At 43.2% G+C, this 18,803-nt stretch overlaps 2 pseudogenes; both read left to right on the forward strand.

The window, feature by feature from the left end:
- Positions 1–7,083: 7,083 nt before the first annotated feature.
- LOC138850486 (ADP-ribosylation factor GTPase-activating protein 2 pseudogene) lies at positions 7,084–8,855 on the forward strand (annotated as a pseudogene).
- Positions 8,856–17,148: 8,293 nt separating this feature from the next.
- LOC149125314 (syntaxin-18 pseudogene) lies at positions 17,149–17,989 on the forward strand (annotated as a pseudogene).
- Positions 17,990–18,803: the final 814 nt, after the last annotated feature.

Here is an 18,803-nt window from a genome sequence, read left to right on the forward strand (position 1 = left end):
ATTTTAATGTCATCAGACAAGCAAAGGGAAAATAGAATTTAACAAAAGTAAAGTGGTCATATTTAAGATTATAATTTAAGAGATGCTTATGAAACTGAAGGGTTCAATCACTAAATGAATCCTAAACATTTATGGAAAAAATATCACCCTGATTTCTCTAGCATTGTTAGGTCTTTTTTCCTCTCTACATGTGTTTTAGATATGATTTGTCCACTCAGAAGTCATGCTAGAATGTATTCTACATTGTGAGATATTACAGAGTGGAAACCTATTCCAACTATGGTGTTTAAAATTTGTTCCTAGGGCAAGCATTGTGGCACAGCAGTTTTAGCCACTGTCTGGGATGCCAGCATCCCATATTGGTGTTGGTTCATGTCTTGAGTGAGTGTCCCGCTTCCAATCCAGCTCCCTGATAATGTACCTAGGAAAGCAGCAGAAGGCAGTTCAAGTGCTTGGGTCCCTACATCCACATTCCTGATCTGGATGAAGCCCCTGCATCCTCATGTTGGCCTGGCCCAGCCCTGACCATGGTAGCCATCTGGGTACTGAACCAATGGCTGATTTTGTAGGTGTATAGAATGCAAAAATTATGGAATCTTTGCTGAGATTTCTGTGGAATGCCTGGGAGACCAGCAAGAAACCTGGTGAAGAACTAGAATTTTTGCAAAGAACACCAGTGGATTAAATGTCTGGTAGAGCTATGGGAGTAAATCCACAATGATGATGCCATAAATGGAAAACAACCACCAACATCCCATGCCTTTCTGTGAATGCTGCTGATAAGAGTGTGCAGCCACCAGCGGCAGTCACTTGAGGCAAGTCTTGGGACAGTGCTGCCTAAAGCCTTGAGGAGTCCATATCTTGCTACAGTACACACAAAATGCCAGACTTGCTACTTTAAGATTTAATACTTTTTTTTTTCCTGGGTTTCCAACAGTTTTTGGACCTATTATTCCTTTCTACTTGACTATTCTTCCTTTTTGGAATAGAAATGTGTAGAGGAGATGGACTTGGAAAGTGAGAATATCAAATCCCCATGCCTTTATTTATTTATGAAAGGAGCGGCCAAGAGCCGCCATAAAAATGGCCTTAATAAAACAGTCCTGGGAAATGGGGAGTAAACTAAGTTCACAGAGAAAGCAGACAGCTACTACCCAGAGATAAGGGCGACAGAACATCCTGGTACGCACATAAGCCCCCTCCCCTGTGCTTGTTCAAGCTTAACAAAAAAAACGTGAGGCACGTGTAGGGCACGTAGCCACCCCTTTCTGCTCTTCAAGGACTCCCTCCCCTTGTCCAAGCTTAGACACGTAGGGCACGTAGCCCCCCGTTTCTCCTCCTCCTCTACGACATCCTCCCCTTGTAGTTGCCCAATAAACTTACGCCACCCTATGGTATGTTAATTTTGTGGTTTTGCCCCTTAAAAGCTGTGTGAGATAGCTGCTCGGGGCTCCTCTCTCTTTCTCGCTGCTTGCGGCAGCAGAGGGCCCATTTGCGCAAATGAAATAAAACTGCCTCCTGTTCTTTTGCATCGTCTGGTCTGGAGTCTGTGTTTCTGGGGTCGTCACAAAAGGACACCGCTTTTGGGGTCCTACAATTTATTTATTTATTTTGGTGTTCACATCTCTCTTTCTCTCTGTGGTAACTGGTATCATAATAACTAACAGGTCCACTTTCTCAGCTAGCTGTCCACAATCTGTTAGATAACATCTTGCCTTTGATCTAATTTTGTCTGTAAATGTATATAAGCAACTGCAGGGGGCATGGCACACATGATTGCCTATGGATGGGTATGGACAGGTATGTGATTGCTTGTGAGTGGGACTAATGATTGATGTGGCTATGTTTGGCTGTCTGTGGGCTGTATGTGGAAGTCTCTCTCTCTCTCTCTCTCTCTCTCTCTCTGTGTGTGTGTGTGTGTGTGTCTGTGTGTGTGTGTGTGTGTGTGTCTTACTGCAACTGTGTACGCAACACCAGATAGCTCCTATGGTCCCACCACCATAGGGGCATGTGGCTGTCCTCACTGCCACTGTAAATAAAGGGCATATAAACTCACAAATGACTCCAAGTTGCTCCATGATCTGTTGAAATCTGGATTTGCTTGTCCTGGGCCTTAAGCCCTAGGCAAACAAGATGTGTACCTTCTGCATGTTTCATTATTGGATGTAGATAATTTCTTCTTATATTACAGGATTACAGAGCAAAGGATTTTGCCTTATGACTCAGAAGAGATTTTACATTTTAACCTTTTGAATTAGTGCTGGCCTCTGGATATTTGGCCTATCAGTTAAGCCACCAGATGGGAATGCTTGGATTTGAATCCATATCAAATTGATTTGATTTGATTCCATATCAGAGTGCTTGGATTTCAGTCCTGGATCTTCTCCTATTTAAATTTCCTGCTAATGCCTGCCCTGGGAGAAGCAGGTCATGATTGAAGTAGTTGTATTTTTGCCACCCATGTGGGAGTCCTGAAGCCTGTCCCAGCTGTGGGCATTCCAGTCATTTGGAAATTGAACAGTGAGTGTAAGTGCCACTCCTCCTTCTCTCTGTCTCCTTCTCCCACTCCATCTTTTGAATATCAAATTATTTTTTAAAAAATAAAATAATTACATTAATTCTGGAATTAGGACTTTGGAATTATTATCATTTGCAAACTGAGAAAGTCATGCGTTTGGGCAGCCAGGCATGAAATGTTATGACTTGACTATGGCTTGTCCCCCGGAACTGATGTCTGAGTTGAATATTCATTGTGAGTATTAATAGGATGCAAACACCACTCAATTGTAATATTGAAAGTTGACATCTTTGGGAAACAAGGTTTAGATTAGGTCCATTGTGAAGAGTCCCCAAGATAAAACTCAAATGGATTTACAAAAATTCACAAACACAAAAACATGGATATATCTGTGCTCTCAGTCTCTTGTCATATGATGCTCTACACTGTTTTGGGACCCTGTCATCAAGCAGGCCATCACAGGATAACTCCCATAAGCCTTACACTTCCAGGACCATGAGCCACATTAATTTCAGTTTATAAAGAAAGAATTAAAGAAAGGGAAAATATAAGTATCCTACTTCAATTATTTGGCTATAATAATGTGCATCGAATATTATGAAAGGTAGCCATAGTTCCATGTAACTGACATTTTTTCTCTATTGTTTAAATAATAAACTTACAATTTAAATAAAAAGGAAACACTATTTCATTGAGATAGAGCTCAGAAATCTGCAAATTACATGCAACTGGGAAGGTAATTATGATATTTAGCCACATTTTTTCCTAGTAAAGGCGAAATGATTCAGACAATAGTGTATTTCCAAAAGTTTAAGTGTCAAAATATCTGTATTGTGCAAGCATGCATGAGTGTGTGTGTGTGTGTGTGTGTGTGTGTGTGTGTGTGTGGTGTATAAATTTATCTGGGAGAACTCAATGAGATGGGAATGGAAATGACTTTTTCTTGCAAAGCAATCAGTGTTTGATTGATTATGCCTGTGCATACACACATCGGGTGTTAAAGTGATAGTATCTTTAATTGCAAATTCAACACTTAATTAATGCTGATCTGAAGTTTGGTAACCTTTTAAAAGAGAAAAGTATTTCACATCAATCCTGTATTGTTACTCACCTGATTTCCCATTTTCATTCATTTGAATACAACTTGCAATTGGACTATATGTCATTAGTCCTTAACAGCTAGGGGTAAACTGCTAAATTGCTTTCATAAAGAAAAAAAAAAAAAGAACTAGAGGTAAACTGTCTGGACTCTCCAGATTCACAGTATTCATTAGAAGCAGAATATTATTTTGGTTGAAAGAAATTTGAGTATGGCAGTCTATAATAGCTTTGAGTTCATGGTTAGCTACAATCTGCTAAAGACCTTAGCAACACATCTAGATAAGATAAACTTCACATTTACATTAGTGACAGGCACATAGTATGAATTCATTAACAATTGTGCATATACATCTATAATACTGATGTTTTATGCAACATACAAGTTTATGCAGTAGTGTCAGAATAACAGAGCTAAATTATACAGGTAAACACTTAACTACAATGATTAGTATACAATTTCAGGCATTTAGGTTATTTTTAAGTAAATGTTATGCAAATATGTTTCAGTCAAGAATTAACAGCAAAGCAAACACGCTAAAATTTCAAACTGCTAACATAAATGCTAATCTGACACACAACTTTTTTGTTATTTTTGCTTTGCTTGTCATAAACTCTGATGTATGCTAGGTAGATGTCACTAATATCCTTGTATATTACAAAGAAAAAGGATCAATACATTTTAGTTAACATTTTTAAATAATTATATTTAAATATATTTAAATAAGTCACATATTGAAATTATTTTTTTCTAAAATTTTACTTGTATAACTCTGAGTCATAGTGGACATGCAGTAAATAGCATCATATAAAATATGGAATCTGATTTTTCACATTTTTACACCTTAGACATCCATTAATTCATCAAGATAATATTAAACACACCAAAATTCGCATCTTTTCTTCTTTTTTATAAGCTTTATTTATATACTTGAGAGTCAGAGTGACACAGAGAGAGAAGGAGAGGCAGAGAGAGTGAGAGGTCTTCCATCCACTGGGTCACTCCCCAATTGGCCACAAAGGCCAGAGATATACAGATCTGAAGCCAGGAGCCAGGAACCTCCTCCAGGTCTCCCACATGGGTGCAGGGACTCAAGGACCTGGGCCATCTTCCACTGCTTTCCCAGGCCATAGCAGAGAGCTGGATTGGAAGTGGAGCAGCCAGGACTCGAATTGGTGCCTATATGGGATGCTGGCACTGCAGGCTGTGACTTTACCCACTACGCCACAGTGTTGGCCCCGTCTTTTCTTCTCAGTCCAACTTTTCTGCTTTTCCTCATACTACCTCAAACTTTACATTCCTAAAAAAAATCTAGTTTATTGTCACTATTAATTTTTATTATATGGAATTTCAGATAAATAGTACCATACAGGATGTCACCACTTTCTGTTTCTCAATTTCCCCCTTACTTACTTATTTTATACTCTTTGTAATTATTTTGAGATAGAATCATGTTTTCTCATACATCAATAGTATTTTACTTTTCGGGGATGGCACGGTGACATAGTAGGTTAAGGGATGGCTTTCAGGGCTGGCATTTCATATGGGTACCAGTTTAAGTCCCAGGCACTCCACTTCTGATCCAGCTGTCTGCTGATGGCCTGGGAAAGCAACAGAAAATGGCCCAAGTGCTTGAGCTTCTGCACCCACATGGGAGACCTGGAAGAAGTGCTTGGCTCCTGGCTTCTGCCTGGCACAGCCCTAGCTATTGCAAACCTTTGGGGAGTAAAGCAGCAGATGCAAGATCTCTCTCTGTCTCTCCTCTCTCTGTAACTCTACCTTTCAAATGCATAAATAAATCTTTCAAATAATAGTGAAATACTTTTTTATTACTTCAATTGAATTGATTTTACAGAATTTATTTATCTATTCACCTATTGATGGATATTTTATCTACTTCAGTTTTAGAAACAAATATGACATAAACAGTTGTGTAAAATCTTTTTTATGGCCAAATGTTTCCTTTTCTTCAGATAAATAGCTACTAGTGAAGGAATTCAGACTGCATTATGCTGGAGCGAGTTACACTGCCATTTGTGATCTGGCATCATAAGCAGGCCCTAGTGCCACCTGTGAGGCCAGCATCCTATATGAGTGCCAGTTTGAGTATCGACTGCTGCACTTCTGACCCAGCTCCTTGCTAAGATGCCTGGGAAATGGTGAAAAATGGCACAAGAGTTTGGGCCCCTGCCACCCTCAGAGAAGATCTGGATGGAGGTCTGGACTTCTGGCTTTGGAATGGGCTTATGAAGGTATACAAGCACTACATGCTAATCAAACTTTTATATTTAAAAATATAATAAGATACTCAGTGGAAAACCAAAATGTCATTTGTATCAAACATTTTAATGGATTCATCTCAGTTATGTAGAAAATATTGATTAGGTTCATTTTCTAAGAAATAGTTAAACTTGGGGCAGTTTCTGTGGCAAAGTAGATTAAGCCACTTTCTGCAGCACCAGCATCCCATATGGGCATCAGCTCGAATCTTGACTGCTCAACTTCCCCTTCAACTCCCTGCTAATGCACCTGGGAAAGCAGCAGTAGATAGTCCAAGTGCTTGGACCCCTGCACCCATGTGGGAGACCTGGAAGAAGCTTCTGGCTCCTGGCTGCTGGCTTTGGGCTGGCCCAACCCAGCTGTTGTGGCCATTATGTGAGTGGACGAGTGGATGGAATCTCTCTCTCTCTCTCTCTCTCTGCAACTCTGCCTTTCAAATAAATAAAAATAATATCTTAAAAAAATTAGTCAAAATAAAATGTATCTAATACTTTTACAAAGGATAGCTTAAAAGATTGATAAAGTATTCTATATAGTTACTGATTTTCCACCTGTTTCTTCTATTCGTTATTGAAGGTTATTGAAATGTCTTTTATAATTAAAGATTTTTAATTTATATATACTATACTTTTGCTTCATATATTTTAAGCTTTTATTAGATACATGTTCAATCACTAGAACTCTTTGTTAATAGGCCTATTTATTCATGTGTATTGTCTAAGTTTATCTTTGTTAATATTCTTGCCCTGAATTTTTTGTTATCTTATATTGATCTATCATTGCTCATAATTTTTAGTAAAAACTGTTGTAATGGTATGTTTTTTACTGCATTTATCCTTTGTATCTTTATATTTAATGTGAATGTATTGATTGGCAGGTTACAGTTGTGTGTTACTTTCTTTTTTAATACAATCTCAGTTTGTTTATTTCACATAGACATTTAGGTCATTTATATTTGGAATGTTTATTGAATAATTTACATTAAGTTTTTTAATTTGTTCTTTTTTCTTTCTATTTATCTGTTCTTATACATTTCACTTTACCTCTTTTTCACCTTGTTTAAATTAGCTAAGCATGCTCTAGGATTCTGATTTATTTTATTTATTGGCTTATTAGACAATCTTTTGCTTTGTGTTGTAGTTGCTTTAGGAAATATAATATATAAAGATAATTTACAGGAGAGAAAATGGCAGCGGAACCGAGCAAGACCAAAATCCAGACTCTTTAAGAGGCTTCGAGCAATTCCCACCAACAAGGCCTGTTTCCACTGCGGCGCCAGGAATCCGAGAAGGGCCAGCATCACGTTTGGTGTTTCTTGTGCATTGACTGCTGCGGGGTCCAGCGCTCCCTGGGCGTCCATCTCAGCTTCATCAGGCCCACAGAGCTGGATTCCAACTGGAGCTGGTTCCAGCTGAGGTGTATGCAGACGGCCTTTTTCCACCAGCACAGCTGCACAGCCAGTGATGCCAACAGCAAGTGCAACAGCCGAGCAGCCCAGATGTACCGGGAGAAGATCCGGCAGCTGGGGAGTGTGGCCCTGGCCTGGCGTGGCACTGACCTCTGGATAGACAACGTGAGCAGTGCTCCTAGCCACTCCCCAGAGAAGAAGGACTCGGATTTCTTCACGGAGCACACTCAGCCCCTGCCTGGGATGTGCCAGCCGCTGAGCCTGCAGGGATCCAGCAGCCAGCCCCGTCCGCAGAGAGCAGTGGCCTGGCCCAGCCGGAGCACGGTCCCAACACCGACCTGCTTGGCACCTCGCCCAAGGCACCTCTGGAACTGAAAAGCTCCATCATTGGCAAGAAGAAGCCAGCAGCAGCTAAGAAAGGCCTGGGTGCCCAGAAGGTGAGCGGCCCCAGCTTCAGCGAGATCGAGCGGCAGGCCCAGGTGGCAGAGCAGCTCCGTGAGCAGCAGGCAGCGCGTGCTAAGAAGCAGGCCGAGGAGTCCATGGTCGCCTCCAGGCGTCTGGCCTACCAGGAGTTCCAGCTTGATCGGAAGGAGGAGGAGAAGCAGCTCCAGAATCTGGAGGGGAAGACGCGAGAGCAGGCGGAGCGGCTGGGCGTGGGCTTGGTGAGCCGGAGCTCCGTGTCCCGCTCGGTGCTGTCCGAGATGCAGGTGATCGAGCAGGAGATCCCAGTGACCGCCAAGTCCTCCCGCTCGCAACTGGACCTGTTTGACAACATTTGGACGTTCACCTCTGGACCCCCAACGTACAAGGACACCCCCTTTTCCTTGGGGGAAATTTTGGTTCCCGCTGGGATACGGATACCACCTGGGGCATGGACAGGGTAGAGGAGAAGGAGGCAGAAGTGACCATCTCGAGCATCCGGCCCATTTCAGAAAGAGCCACAAGCCAGAAGGATGTGGAGAGCCGGAGCTCAGGCCTCGAGTCCAGCGAAGCACGCAAGAAGTTTGCAGGTGCAAAAGCCATCTCATCCGACATGTTCTTTGGGCGGGAGGTGGACGTTGAGTATGAAGCCAGGTCTTGGCTGCAGCAGCTCATGGGCAGCAGTGCCATCAGCTCTTCAGACCTCTTTGGGGATGTGCATGGAGCCCATGGAGCAGGAAGCGTGTCTCTGGGCAATGTGCTACCCTCAGCGGACATCGCCCAGTTTAAGCAGGGTGTCACGTCTGTGGCAGACAAGTTGGCTGTGTTGGCCAATGGCGTGATGAATTCTTTGCAGGATCGCTATAGTTCCTACTGATAGCCCCGTGGCTCAGGCATCACTGGGGAGAGCAGCAAGAAACCCATGGTTCTCAGGGCATGGGTGCCTCCTGTGGAAGCTGGGTGGCTTGGTTACCTAAGTGTGTGCTGTGCAGGGGGGTGGCCCTAGAGGACCCTGGGGGGGGACTCCTGTGGATTGAGCCCCTCCCCTGTGTGCCCTCAGCCTCTCCTCTGTGCAGTGTCCTTCCACTCCTGCCCCCAGAGCTGCTGCTCACTTGTCCTGCACACTGGAGGGATTTCTCTTGGGGTGGGAGGCCCAGCCCTTCCCCATGCAAGGAAAGGGAAAAGTGTACACCTTCTGCTGGCTCCAGGATCCTTCTAGGTGGTCTGAGGGCTCGGGCCTCTGCCCTCTGGCACCAGGGAGACACCCAGCAAGAGGGGAGCTGCCGAAAGCCCCCCAGGGAGGGGTTCTGGGCTTGCTGCTGCCTCTGCTGCTGCTGCCAGTGCCTCTTCTGGGTATCAGGAGAAGGCAGAGGAGAGGAAGGACCTTGGTCTGGGCCTTACTAAGGGCTAGAACCTTCACCTGGTACCTAAAGGCTTCATTTGGGATCAGGCCTTAGTGATCCCATGTCCCCTTCCTCCTCCTCCCCTGTGACTGTAATTGCTTGGAGAACTTTCTGGGCCTCTCTGAAGCCTGGCACACCATCTACTGTGGGCCATCGGCCCTCCGTTTTCTGAGATGTTTGGCCCTTCCCCTGGCCCGTGGCCACAGTGGGTCCCATCTGGCCTGTGTCCTGACTCTGGTTGCTGTGAGCCTCACACCGGCCAAGAAAGCAGAAGACATGAGGGAGAGAAGCAGGCTCAGAGGGACCTGGCCTGGCATGCCCCTGAGAGCTCGAGGGGCTGCGTGGGGGCCTCTCTCTGGCAGCCGGGCCATGCACTGTGTCATCTTTGGTGCCATCCTCCCCTGCCATGCTGGCACTCTGGGCCCCTCCGCCACCTCCGGGTTGCAGGTTGGGCTCCAAGCAACACAGACCACTCCCTCCGCACTCGCCCAGAGTGACGGGACTCTTTCTGGACTGTTTGTATTGAAACAAAGTGGTGTCAAAATAAAGCCCCCACGGGGCTGGGGCCCTGCCCAAAAAAAAAAAAAAAAGAAAAAGAGAGAGAGAGATAATTTACAATGTTTTAACATGATGCTATATTAAACTTCATGTACTACAATATTATATTTTTGTTTCTCTTTTCCTGGCTTTCATAATAGTGGTTAGTTTTTAAAATTCTATATATTTTTATCTTCTATGCAATATTTCTATTTTTGCTTAAACAACTTATATTTAAAATAGATTTAATTCCCTAAAAATGTCCATCTATATTCAGTATTTTTAGTGGTTTTTGTACATTTTTTGGATGCCCAGATTTCTATGTGGTATTATTTTCCTTCTAATTAAAGAGTTTCATTTACCATTGAATTCCTAGGGGCCAACACTGTGGCATGGAGGGCTAAGCCTCCATCTGCAGCGTCAGCATCCCATATGGGCATTGGTTCTGGTCCCAGCTGCTCCTCCTCTGAACCAGCTCTCTGCTATGGCCTGGGAAAGCAGATGATGACCCCCAGTGCTTGGGCCCCTCCACCTGCATGGGAGCCTGGATGAAGCTCTCCTGGCTTAAGATCACTCAGCTCCAGCCATTTTGGCCATTTGTGCAGTGAAACAGTGAATGGGAGACCTATTTCTCTGTCTCTCCCTCTCTGTGTCTGTAATTCCACCTCTCAAATAAGTAACATCTTAAAAAAGGAAAAGGTTGAGTTCCTAATTCATTAACCTGGCACATTTCTGGCAGTTGTGGTCATTTGAGGAGTGAACCAGTGGATGGGGGAGCTCATTTTCTTTCCTATTAAAATAAATATTTTTTAAAAAACCTAAAAGCAATAAATTATTTAATTGAATGGTTTAGAGTCAAGAGCAAATTGATTCTAGCTGAAAAATCTTTAATAATTTTATTTTATTTTATTTGAAAGGGGGAGCGGTGGGGGATGGAGATCTCCTATCTACTAGTTCAGTTTCCAAAGGCCTGCAATTAGCATCTGGGAAATCAATTCACATCTCTCAAAGGGATGGCAGGGCTCCAACTGCTCGAGGCAGTATTTGCTGCCTTCCTGGGTGCACATTAGCAGGGAGCTGGAATCAGCAGCAGAACTGGGTTTCAAACACAGACACTGATATAGAATGTGGGCATCCCAACTGGCTGCACAGCTGCTCCACCAAAGCCTGCCCAGTTTCCATTGTAGCAAAAGCACATTGGTATTTAACAATGTCAACTATTTTTTTAAAAAATTCTCAGTTTAATGATGCAAAAATAGTTTTAGAACTGGAAAGAACTGCACATTAGTGGGGCTGGCGCTGTGAAGTAGAGGGTGAAGCTGCTACCTGTAGTGCCAGCATCCCACATGGGCACCGGTTCAAGTCCCGGCTGCTCCACTTCCAATCCAGCTCTCTGCTATGGCCTGAGAAAGCAGCAGAAGATGGCTCAAGTGCTTGAGACCCTGCATCCACAGGGAGATCTGGAAGAAGCTCCTGGCTCCTGGCTTCAGAATGGCGCAGCTCTGGCCATTGCAATTATCTCGGGAATGAACCGGTGGATGGAAGACCTCTCTCTCTGCCTCTTCTTCTCTTTCTGTGTAATTCTGACTTTCAAATAAATAAATAAATCTTTAAAAAAAAGAATTGTTAAGTAATCATACATTATTTACTCTTTAAAAAAGATCAGAAGGATGACTAGATAAAACACTACCCCAAATATCCATTTCTTTTAAAAAGACAGAAACTTAAATCATACAAATATTTTTGTAAGACCAATCGTATAGTATGCATACAATACAATAAACATGATTTTTAGGAGTACTGAAAAGATTCTAAAGCAGTCATAACTTTGTTTTTTTTTTAAAGATTAATTTATTTATTTGAAAGTCAGAATTACACAGAGAGAGGAGAGTCAGAGAGAGAGAGAGAGAGAGAGAGGTCTTCCATCCAATGGTTCACTCCCCAAGTGGCCGCAACAGCCAGAGCTGCACCGATCCAAAGCCAGGAGCCATGAGCTTCTTCCTGGTCTCCCATGCGGGTGCAGGGGCCCAAGGACTTGGGCCATCTTCTACTGCTTTCCCAGGCCATAGCAGAGAGTTGGGCCGGAAGAGGAGCAGCTGGGACTAGAACTGGTGCCCATATGGGATGCCAGTGCTTCAGGGCAGGGTGTTAACCCACTGTGCCACAGTGCCAGCCCCTAAAACAGTCATAACTTTGGATATTAACATTCTATGGAGAAAATAATTGCAGAAAAATGAGAACATCAGGGCTTTTTTTTTTTTTTTTTACTCTTGAGGCATTCTTAAAACCATCATGCTAAGAAATTGAGTAGAAGGTGATTGTCAAACAACATTTTTATTCAGAAGTTTCACTAAATAAAAAAAAAAAACCTACAAAATTTGCTGTCAAAATCCACTGAAAAAATAGCACAGAAAAACATGAGCTCTTCAGAATTAAGAATTGTTGCAGGGTTATAATTAGAAATAGGAGGAAAAGTACCTAGCACACAATGTTCTCGATCATGTCTAGGGGATCTTCCTGGAACTTAGCTTCCTGAGAGGAAGCACATTTTACTGTTTCTCATAGTGGAATGAGTCTGATAATTTTTTGTGCTTTATTATCACTATAAAACTATAGATAGTTATGGCAGAGCTGTCCTTTTGTGCCTTATAAGACTTTCATCTGAACTATTCATACTGTAATTACCTCAATTGAATCATATGCATTGTCAGAATTCTACAGGTCAAGTTTGATTACTAGTCAAGATGTCTTTTATAATGTTCAGGTATGTTTTAGCTTTGGAACACAAAATGTTATTGTGTGTGCAGAGGTACAGAAGTAGAATCCAGGGCATAAATAGAACATTTGTGCATCAAATATTCTTTGAAGAAGGAATGACTGCAATTGCAAAAATTTTTTTGAAAGCAAGAAACAATGGCTTAATGGGATGTAAGAAGCCACTGCCAAGTAGGGGAGATATGCTATTTTATTATCCTGCAATAGCCAGAAGGATTTTGGAACACTGGAAATGGGAAAGAATTAAGCAGAGGAAATTGTCAGATTTCTAATAATATAAGAGGAACAAAGAAAGAGGGGGGGAAGCATAGGGGAGAAGGAGAGAGAGAGAGACAGAACCCAAAACAATTTGCATATTGCTTAGGTTATAAGTTTCTTTGAATCTCCCAGGTACTTTTTATGGAAATAGCTTAAATTCTAGGAATTGGGGCTGACATTGTGACATGGCAGGTAAAGCCACCACTTGCAGTGCCCGGATCCTATATTGGCACCAGTTTGAGTCCCAGCTGTTCCTTTCCAATCCAGCTCTGTGCTATGGCCTGGGAAAGCAATAGAAAATGGCCCAAGTCCTTGGGCCCCTGCACTCACATGGGAGACCCAGAAGAAGCTCCTAGCTCCTGGCTTTGGATCAGCACAGCTCTGGCCATTGTGGCCATTTGGGGAATAAACCAGCAGATGGAAGACCTCTCTCTCTCTCCCTCTCTCTCTCTCTCCCACTCCCTCTTCCTCTCCCTCTCGCTTCTGCCTCTCTGCTGCAACTCTGCCTTTAAATAAATAAATAAATCTAAAAAAAACCCTCTAAGAACAACTAACTACCTTGAGGGAAATAAATCACAATAAGAATCCAGTGAAATAAGATATACTGATGTAACATCAACATCAAAACTTGAAAAATGGATTGCATTGGCTTGGAAGAAAGTTCTGGACATAATAATTAAGCATTTGTCTATAACAGTGCTGTATAACCAATATTCTATTGTGTGCTGGTATAAGAAACTGCCTACGATGAAAGAAAAATATTTTCAAATGTTTAGGCTATGAAGGAGTTTTTGAGATTCTTCATTTACTTTTCATACTGTCCAACATCGATATAAAATAAAAATCCAAGAAATCCAAAAAATCCAAAACAGCTATTGCAAAAAATGTAAAAATTCAGTTCATACACAAAAGTTTAGAAAATAGAAATACTCATCTGGCTTGATAATCATTTACATCTGAAAATTCACAGAATTTATAGGAATCTGGATTCCTATGACCTTACTGCATTTTAAGGATTATGTAGTCATTTAGGAAAATTAGAGAGCTGAAGCTTCCTAAAGACTATCCTGTGGCCACTGTGGAAAGATAAACATTGTATTGCTCTGGGAGAGTGAGAAATAAGAGAATATCAGGATTAGGGTGTGACTAAGGAATACACAACAAATCTGCCATTAAAGTTTGCAGAAAAAAAAATCTAGGTAATAACAGTGACTTCAGATAAATTTATTTCATCAGTTCATAAGATAATGTTAGACATGGTACAGGCTACAACAATAATGTTTTTAGATATTGATGACAGTTGAAATAACCATGTGAAAATAATCAAATATACAATTCATATTTTTATTTCCAGATAGCACTAATGGCATGCTTGATCACTGAATTAGCCACATAATTTTAGAGCAAACTAAATTTCCCATTAAAAATTAAAAGCATAGAGAATGATGTTTTCAAAATATGATATTAAATTAAGATTTTTGAGAAAGTCAAAGAAATGAATATTATTCCTTTACAATGAGAAAGCTATCTTCTGTATAAATGAATAACTGTGCTGTCACAGAAAGCTCCAATTTAGAAATAAAAGCTAATAACTAATAGGAATAACTAATATCTAATAGCTCTAGGAACAGACACTCTGCAGCTTGAGACACACACAGCCCCAATCTGAGAGTGGTTATGTCTCAGCCACTCTGCTTCCTGTTGAGCTCCTTGCTAACACATCTGCAAGGCAGTAGCATGACAGCACCAGTGCTTGGGACCCTGACACTTATATGGGAGACTTGGATGGATCCTGGCTTCAGCCTTGCCCAGCCCTGGGTGTTATGGCCATTTGGGGTGTTAATCAGCAGATGAATGACCAGCCTCTTGTCTCCCCTCCCCTCCCCTCCTATCCTCTTCCCTCTCTTCCCCTCCCCTCCCCTCCTCTCTTTTTCCCTCCTCTCCCCACCCCTCTCCTCTCCTCTCTTTTTTTCCTCTCTCTTTCAAGTAAGAAAATCTTTAAAAAATAATAACTTTAGATTAAATTGCAGATTTTCTTTTTTTAAAGACTTTTTTTATTTGAAAGGCAGAGTTACAGAGAAGCAGAGGCATAGAAAGAGAGAGAGATGTTGTCCATCTGCTGGTTCTCTCCCTGGATGGCCACAATGGCAGGAGCTGCATGGCTCCAAAGCCAGGGGTCAGGAGCTTCTTCTGGGTCTCCCACATGGGTGCAGAGGCCCAAGAACTGGGGCCTACTTCTACTGATTTCCCAGGCCATAGCAGAGAACTGGATCTGAAGTGGAGCAGCCAGGATTTGAACCAGCACCCATATGGGATGCCGACACTGCAGGTGACAGCTTTACTTGCTATGCCACAGTGCTGGCCCAAAATTTTTTTAATTTATTTTTTATTTAGTAAATATAAATTTCCAAAGTACAGTTAATGGATTACAATGGATTCCGCCCCCATAATTTCCCTCCCACTCACACCCCTCCCATCTCCCGCTGCCTCTCCCATTCCATTCACATCAAGATTTATTTTCAATTATCTTTATATACAGAAGATCGATTCAGTACATATTAAGTAAAGATTTCATCAGTTTGCATCCACACAGAAACACAAAGTGTAAAATACTGTTTCAGTACTAGTTATAGCATTACTTCACATTGGACAACACACTAAGGACAGATCCCGCATGAGAAGTAAGTACACAGTGACTCCTGTTGTTGACTTAACAATTTGACACTCTTGTTTATGGCGTCAGTAATCTCCCTAGGCTCTAGTCATGAGTTCTGGCCCGAAATTACAAATTTCCAAAGAAACACTATTTGTCAACTGCTAATGTAGCCATTAGTTATTAGAAATACCAGTGATTGGCTGGCACCACGGCTCAATAGGCTAATCCTCTGCCTGCAGCGCCAGCACACCAGGTTCTAGTCCTGGTCGGGGTGCAGGATTCTGTCCCAGTCGCTCCTCTTCCTGTCCAGCTCTCTGCTGTGGCCCGGGAGTGCAGTGGAGGATGGCCCAGGTCCTTGGGCCCTGCACCCATATGGGAGACCAGGAGAAGCACCTGACTCCTGGCTTCGGATTAGCGCTGTGCGCCGGCTGCAATGCCTGGCCGCAGCAGCCATTGGGGGGTGAACCAACGGAAAAAAGGAAGACCTTTCTCTCTATCTCTGTCTCTCTCTCACTGTCCACTCTGCCTGTCAAAAAATAAATAAATACAAAATAAAAAAAGAAATACCAGTGATCAACAGATAATGGCAATTATCTTAAGAGTAATTGAATATCTGTTTAATGATAAGGTATGGTTTTGCAACTAGAAGAAAAATAATACATAAAAAGGAAGCAAATTTTCACAATTTTAATCTGCTGGCCAGTCTCAACACCACTCATATCAGGAGACAGGTGACTAAGTTCTATGCAACATTTTATGCAAACTTAACCATTAAATACCATGTATAATGCAATTTTTGCTGGGAAAGTTTAATTTGAGTCTAATAGTTCTTTACTTTTGAGTTCTCCATTTAAAATAATTAGAGGGAATTGAAATGATTGAATCATCACCAAAATAGGGAATAGGGATATATGTCTACTCATCAATAAATCAGAATATTATTAACAAAAGGACTGTTGAAAATTAAAAAGTCAGGGTACATAACAACCACCTACAACTGGTTCTGAATAGATCCTGTTGTGGAAAATAAGCTGTCATGATGATTTTGAGGAAAAATATTAAACTGGAATAGTTGATGAGCAATTTTAAATTTGTGATATGTCATCTTTACAATGTAAGATAATTTTATCTGAAATATGCAAGAATTAAAAATTGAATTATTTATATTTTTTGAAATGTTAATATTAACTGTACTTATTTAGAGATGCAAATCAATTTTATGTATACCATAAATAGATAGCTCAGATTTGAAGGAGCTTTACAGATTTGTGTGTGTGTGTGTGCATGTGTATACGTAGATACATGAAGCTTCTTCAAATCTCAGCACACACACACACACACACACACACACACGTGGTAACCTAATACTAAAATAGTTGAGCTAGGGGCTCACTTTTCTCTCTGATCATCGGTATAAAGATTTCTTCTTTAGCACAGCAGAGAATTGTTTTTCCTGCTTAAGTGTTATTCAAAGTATTTTGTTGGAGGTAAATGCTGTTCAAGCATCCTTAGTGTCCATGAATAGTATTTATATAAAAATCAGTAGCTGACCCTTCAGATTCACAGGTTAGACAGTGACAGAGAGAGACAAAAAGGTTTTCCTTCCATTGGTTCACTCCTTAAATGGCTGCTACAGCCGGAGCTGCGCCAATCTGAAGCCAGGAGCCAGGCTTCCTCCTAGTCTCCCATGCAGGTGCAAGGCCATCTTCCACTGCCTGCCCAGGCCACAGCAAACTGAGAGATTTTCTTCTGGAGCATAGGAAAGATTATATTAATGCTTACAGCCACGTTCTGTCTGACTGTGGCAGGATGACAGACACAGAGGAGACCAGATAGACCAGGACGCACAGATCTTCATGAGGACCTGCTCGGAAGCAATTCAGCAGCTCAGGACAGATGCGCACAGGGAGGTCCACTCCCAGCAGCTGAAGGAGCACAGCACTGCCGTTCTGGATTTCATCGAGGCTTACTTAAAAAGAGTGTGTGAACTTTACTCAGAACAGAGCCATCCGAGTTAAACGAGTGGTGGATAGGAAGAGATTATCTAAGCTGGAACCAGAACCAAATGCAAAAACAAGAGAATCCATCTCTTCTGAGAAAGCGTCACAGAATCCTTCAAAAGACTCTGAAGAGAAACCTGCCTCTGAAGAGTTCCCAGAAAAGACTGTCTGAAGAGCAGCCTGACTGGAGTGCCCGGGGAGACGGCAAAGGAGAAGACGAGTTATCCCCAGAAGAAATGCAAATGTTTGAACAAGAAAATCAGCGGCTCGTTGGGGAGATGAACAGCTTGTTTGACAAAGTGAGGCAAATCGAAGGGAAAGTAGTTGAAATTTCCAGACTCCAAGAGATATTCACGGAAAAGGTGTTGCAACAGGAAGCGGAGGTTGACAACATTCACCAGTTGGTGGTTGGAGCGACTGAAAACATCAAGGAGGGCATCGAAGACCTTAGAGAGGCCATCAAGAACAACGCCGGCTTCTGCGTGTGGATCCTCTTCTTCCTCGTGATGTGCTCCTTCTCCCTGCTCTTCCTCGACTGGTAGGACAGCGAGCCGGCCTCGGGCAGCGGCGCCGGCAGTCTGCACGGGCAGCCTGGCAAGCGTGCGCCTCTGCATGTCTCTGGCACTGGGGCGTGACTGTCACCAGGGTGTCACAGAGCTGCTTCAGGGGAGAGGGGCCTGAGCAACACCTGCGGATTCCCATGCGAAGCGACACCCAGACCTGAGTCCTTAGCTGAGCACCTGGGAAAGAACATGCCGAGCACACGGAAGTGGTCTGTGCAGCAGTCACTGGGCAGGGTGGGCTCGGGGAGGGGCGTTAACCACCTGACCGCGAGGCTGCCGGCCAGGCGGCAGCTCCTCACTCAGCAGAGTCTGACCCTGCCTGTCCCCGGAGCTCCAGGGAAGAACGCGTCTAATGACGGCTCTCACAAATGCTCGTTCCCTTGTCTTTGCACGGCTTCCTGTCTGCCCGAGTCAGCGGATGCGCGGTCCGAGAAAATTCCCACCTGCCGTGTTCATCCAATAAATCTGATGACGGCCCTCTGTTGTGTTGTCGGTGAGTTAACAGCCCGGGCCCTCGGCCAGAGGCTGCCTGGCCCGACTCAGCCCAGAACCACTCACGGCAGGTGCAGGCTAGGGTACCTGTGGCCTGCTTTCCCATCACTGGGTCTATGGAAGGGGCCACGGTAGCTCGGGCCTACTGTCCCAACCCCCGGAAATGTCAGCAGGGCAGCAGCCGGTTACAGCCAGAAACAAGGCCCGAGTCGGCTGTGTGTGCGGGGTGTGTATACAGGGTCAGCGGCAGCAGCACCGGCGGCCTAGCATCCCTGCACAGAGTGGGCGTGGCGAGTGTGCTGCCTCTGCTCCTGAGCTCCCTGTGCCTGCGCCCAGGGCAGCACTCGCCCACCTGCTGAGGGCATGGGTGTCAATCATCCTTGATGTCGCTAAG

Source organism: Oryctolagus cuniculus, chromosome 7 (genome assembly GCF_051225735.1).
Source record: "Oryctolagus cuniculus isolate XC-2025 breed Fujian yellow rabbit chromosome 7, ASM5122573v1, whole genome shotgun sequence".
Taxonomy (NCBI): domain Eukaryota; kingdom Metazoa; phylum Chordata; class Mammalia; order Lagomorpha; family Leporidae; genus Oryctolagus; species Oryctolagus cuniculus.